Here is a 6,000-nt window from a genome sequence, read left to right on the forward strand (position 1 = left end):
TCTGCACTCGGGATAAACTTGCCCACAAGAGAAGAGTTGTCCTTTTTTGTGAGACTGTTGACAATAAACATAAGAAGAGGTCTGTGTAGCTTGAAAGCTTCTCTCTTTCACGAACAAAATTTGTCCAACAAAATATATGACTTCACCCACATTATCTCTCTATATTTCTGAGGTGTTTTTAGGCATCCTTGAAAAATTGTAGCTCTCCAAAGACTGTGTGAACACCTGTAATAAAGACCATAATAAAAGTTTTTAATTACTATAAATAGAGCTGGTCAGGAACTGGAATTTTGTTGCATGGGAAATTCTGATGCTTTTTTGGGGGAGGGGGAAAGGGGGGGAAAGGGGAAATGTTCCAAATCAGGACAAAAAGCTGACATCATAATTTCCCACAAAAAAAAAATTCCAAAACATTGTGATTCAGGGCTATCTAAATACTTTGTTAATGTTAATTTATTTGTTCAGATAAAAACATGTTATTTTAATAAGGTAAAATATATTTGATTTTTGTCATTTAAATTCATTTTGTTTGAATTTTGGTAGTTCATTAAAACATTCATTTCAATATCATGCATATATTTAATATCTAATATTTTAATACAGTCAAAATGAATTGAAACAAAGTTGAAACAAAATATTTGCATTATCAAAACAAAACATTTTTATTTTATTGAAACAAAAGTTTTAACTTATTCCCATTGAAATTTTCATCAAAATCGACAGGTTTCTACAAAATGTTTCAATTTTGATGAAACTGCTTTTTTCAATAGAAAACTGTACCTCTGAACATTTTCCAACAAACTCTAACTGTAATATTTAGAGCTTTGGCGCCTTTGCATACACCCCACAGCTCTAATTCAAGGAAGTATTATCAGAACAATCCTCTGAAGAGAACTTGCTCTGTCAGTCAGTCAGAAATTGACCAGATATTTCTAGAATGTGCAGGTAGTGAGGTGGAGTGGCCTCCCACTAAGTCAGAGGGGGAGGAACCACTGTCTGAGCCGGGGTGGGCGGAACCAGGCCATACCCACCCTTCCCACGTGAGACAGGACAGGAGGCGGGACAGGAAATATAAAGGGCAGGTCCTGGAACTCAGATGTGCTGCAGCCACCAGAGGAGGCAGATACCTTCTGCCCACTCGTGAGCCCGGAGACTGGAGGTGAACCCTGCCAAGCTGAGGAATGACCAGAGCTGCTGGAGCTGCCAGCCGACCCAGACATTGAGGAGTAGCTGGGACTGCTGCTGGCTACCTACCTCAGGGAGAAGGAGGACACCCATGGACTGAGGTACACCCCAAGGGAAGGGTAGGAAGTGGCCCAGGGACAGACAACTCCAGTCAGGCTGCATTGCTGCCTGAAACCAGGTCAGCATATTTTGGCTGGATTCCCCGCTGACCCAGTGGTGGAACACTCCCCAACTGTTAAGTCCCTGGACTGGGACCCAGTGGAATTGGGTGGGCCCGGGTCCCCCTACCCCACACTGCCCCCACTCCTGGGGTGGCTGCTCCACACTATAGGCCAGGAGGTCTGTGTTAGCCAGGAGGCCTGTATCCACCAGAGCTAGGGCACTAGACTATCCACTGCTATGCCCTGCCGGGGGCTGGAATACACAGACTGTTTATAGCCTGTCTGGCCTGAGAGCCGGAGCCCCTTAAGACCGTGAATCCGCTCCACAACCTCCACCCCGCCACTCGGGCCCCGGATCCTCAGGCCAGACTGTGCTAATTCCCTGACAGTGGGTGACACACAGTGAGGCAGAGTGGCCTCCCAATGGGTCAGAGTGGGAGGAACCACCACTAACTCACTTAAGTTCCATAAAAGAAAAACTGACCTAAACACTTCTGTTGCTGGTTCCAGTGTACATGACATACAAAGGAAATTATATATGGACGCTCAACCATTGATTCAGTGGGCTGGATTTTCCTCTTACACCAGTCTTATACCAATGTAATTCATTGACTGTAACAGAGTTGCTTCAGATTTAAATCCCATGTGAGAGGAGAAACAGTCTTGATATGCTGTGACCTTAAGGAATTTCAGTTTTAACATGCTTAGTCACCTGCTTAGAATATAAATGTACTTTGTTCCAGTGATTTCAGTAGCAACTCACTGCTCCAGATTCTCAGTTGGTGTAAATGCATGTAGCTCCACTTACCCACTGACTACATCCCCAGTGGGTAAATGGAGCTACACTGTTGGAGTTTCCTAAAGTCAGTAAGCACTTGACTGGCTAACTCAGAAGTTAGCTTTGACTGAGACTACATTTGTGGTCTGAGTCCTGTCAGCCCATCTCCTGTAAATGGTAGCATGCCAGATAAAGACATTGTAGCTATGGACATAAGGACGTTAGATTTCAGACCAGTTCACCTACCAGAAGTCTGTTGAGTCATTTCTTTGGATTATTGTCCCTGGAAGTCTTCAATTATAGCCAAGCTTAGTCAGTGAAGATCTACACATAACTCTATCTCCTTGTTCAAAGCCATTGTGAAGGTGTTACTGAAAACATGTAGGCAACTACTGGGGCTCCTTATTCAATCCCCAGTATGTTCTAGGGCACTTGAGTGGGAGTCAGGAAACCTGGATTTTAAGGCAGAATCTGCTGTTAACCTGCCATGTAATCTCGAGGGAAATCACTTCATCTCTCTGCCTTTGTTCCCCCTGTCCCTAACTTTTGTCTGTCTTGTCTATGTAGATGGTAATATCTTTGGGGTAGGGGCTCTCTCTTATTAGGTGTCTATAGCACCTAGCAAAAGGGGCCCTGATCTTAGTTGGACTGTAGGTGCTACTACATACAAATGTATAATGGTAATAGCAAGAGTCATGTAGGAACCCCCACCCATCTGGAATTCCCTACATCTCTCAATTCCCTCTGAAATGGATGTAACATGCCACTTATCACTTCAGGTAAATACAAAGGCTGGTGAGTGTAAGATATAATAGAGTCCTGAGATGGGTCTGATGGTGCCCAGCTGCTCTGTGGATGCACGAGGGATGGTGGGGAGGATACTGCCCCTTTTGCATCACTGTACAGCAGTAGGGATCAATGGAGGTCCTTTTGGTCCCTGGAGCACAGGAACTGCTCCCACCATGCTCCTAGAGGGTGAAGAGGGCAGGGGAAAAGGTGAGGTCATGCATGTGCTGATAGAGTTAACCAGGAGTGCAGGGGAATATGATGCTTTTTGAAGGGGTCTAGCAGCGGGTATGCTCTCTTTCTGAGTCAGGGAGGTCCTGCTCGAGTAGAGTGGCTCAACTGTGCCTCCAGAGCTGAGACTGTACCATAATGGCAAAACTGAGTCTTATCTGTCAAGAGTAAGTAAAGTGAGCCCTGTAGCTATCAAAGTGCTTTAGGATCCTTTGGGAGGAAAGGTGCTATAGAAATGTAAAATGATTCCTACAGTTTATTAATAGACATTTCTATAAGGATAATATGCAAACTATAATGGGAAGCTCATTCTGAATTAAATTACCATAATTTTTTTATTACTGTCTCTCTTCTGGAGACCTGGATAATGCTGCTAACAGTGACAGGTTGAGTAAGAGACAGTGTTTGTGTGGGTCAGAAGTGGGAGCACAGAGAAAGACTAATTATATCTCTAACCATTGCATATATCTGTGCAGGATATAAATGAATTATGCAACCTGCAACTGAGCTATTATCCCACAGGAGGCTGTGAAAACGTGTTCCAGCTCCCCCAGAAACATATTTAAGCAATCCCACCTTTCCCAGTTCTGTGTACTCTTCCCAGGAGTTAAAATGGGTATTTTCTGTACCCTTCACCTTATGTTTATAGGACAAATGAAAACAGGCTCCCTCTTACCTACTCAGGAGATCACATGCATCTTTATACTCCAAAAACACAAAAGAAAGTGTAGCAAGCGCTGATGCTATATCTGAGAGCTAGGAATAGCATTTTTAATGTCTGTTTATGAATACAGGCTATAAAAATCAGGCAAAACAATGCCAGAGCAGTTCTGGGTGGGCTCGGTGAAAAATCTGTTAAAAGTGTTTGATTTTAGTCAGTTAAAGAAGATGGAATTGCTTTTTGCAATCACTTAAATTTATGACTGGAACAATTTGACATGTGGCATCAGTTTCTCCTTCAATGCCTGTTCTGCCATGCTGCTTTGTTCAAGGGTCTTGGCGTGACAGGACAGAGAGAAGAGGCATTCTGTACTGCTAATCAGAGTGGCCCGGATCTGCAGAGGTTCCTTGACTGAGAAGAAGAAACAGTTTCTTTACAGGAATATCAGTAAGGCTGTGCAATTGAAGTAGAGTTCAGATTTAACCTGGTGAGGTATTTTATCTTTGGGCTGGTGCTTAGTGGATTTCACCCTAAAAATACTTTCCCTAGTTACAGCAAGCTCCATGAAGAGTAATGGGAAGATCTTTGCACTGGCCTGGCCCCATGACAAGCACTTCATTCAGCACCACATGGTTTTTTGTAGAAGAGGAGTGGATGAAGCAGTTTGCATCGACCAAGACCTTACTTCCCTCCAGAACCTTTTCCCCAAATTTAAATTACAATTGCTAAGATATGGAAACTAAGAATTGATTTTTATTTTCACAACAGTGCTCTGGCAGTCTTTAGGGGCCATAATGTAAATGAGAGTCAGGCCCCGAGAGAAGAATTTGGGCCCTAAATCTGGAACTTCTCCAAACTCTAGTCTATATCCCCAACAACTTGTGTGGTCATTTGAGACCGAAACCAAATCAAAAGCGAGCAGGGGGCGGGGGGCAGATCCAAAGCCCAGGGAATCCAATGTATTTTTGTATCAGGCCCTTAACCCACTATGTTCTTTAGTTCCCTTTCCAGGGCACAGAATGTTAAACAGAGATGGACCGAAACCAAAAGCTTCAAATTCTGCAGAGGGAATGAGCTGTTCAAATTCCAGAAACCCAGATCCTGATCCAAATGTTCTAGCTGTTCCCTATCTCTCTATAGGTCCAACCCAAAACTCACTAGCAGAACGCTGGAAGAGTAACAGAGTGTCTGCCCCTCCAAGGGCTGGGGCAGCCTGTTCTGAGACAGAGCCCCTTTAAGAACTGGTGTTTAGACCTCATAGAGGGGAATGATCAGACCCAGCTATGAAGGGGTCAGGTGATAGGACTGTCAGTTGTGGTTAGTTGTATTCCTGGAGGTTTCATCACACGATGATCTTTTAATTAAAGATTAATCTTTACTTCCTGGAGACTCCAGGACAATCCTGGAGGGCTGGCAACCCTCAGGTGATTGCCTTAGGCGCACTTGATTCCTGTAAGAAGAAAAGGAGTACTTGTGGCACCTTAGAGACTAACCAATTTATTTGAGCATACGCTTTCGTGAGCTACAGCTCACTTCATCGGATGAAGTTGCATCCGATGAAGTGAGCTGTAGCTCATGAAAGCGTATGCTCAAATAAATTGGTTAGTCTCTAAGGTGCCACAAGTACTCCTTTTCTTTTTGCGAATACAGACTAACACGGCTGTTACTCTGAAACCTGTCTTGATTCCTGTAAAGGCTGAAAGAGCTCAGCTGAGGAGGAGAGCTATAGGAAACATGTCACAGGGTAAGAAAAGAGACTGCCAGGAAGATTCATAGATTCATAGATACTAAGGTCAGAAGGGACCATTATGATCATCTAGTCTGACTTCCTGCACAGTGCAGGCCACAGAATCTCACCCACCCACTCCTGCGATAAACGTCTCACCTATGTCTGAGCTATTTAAGTCCTCAAATCATGGTTTAAAGACTTCAAGATGACCTAATAAGGACTGAGGAAGAGCTGTCAGGAGCAGGGAGGCTCTGGCAAGGAAGTTCCTGGGACAGGGAAATGGTAACCGTTAGTGTTGAACAACAAACCCCAAAATAAAAACAAATGGTTCCCTTAGGAAAGGGCCTGAACAGACTGTGGGTGTGGCGTTAATCCTTCTTGGGCTGAGGTGATAGGCCAGCAGCCTACAAGAAAGTTCAAAATCCAGCTGTGCTTTTCCAGGCTGAACCTAGCTTTTAATTTAAGCAAG

Source organism: Chelonia mydas, chromosome 2, assembly GCF_015237465.2.
Source record: "Chelonia mydas isolate rCheMyd1 chromosome 2, rCheMyd1.pri.v2, whole genome shotgun sequence".
Taxonomy (NCBI): domain Eukaryota; kingdom Metazoa; phylum Chordata; order Testudines; family Cheloniidae; genus Chelonia; species Chelonia mydas.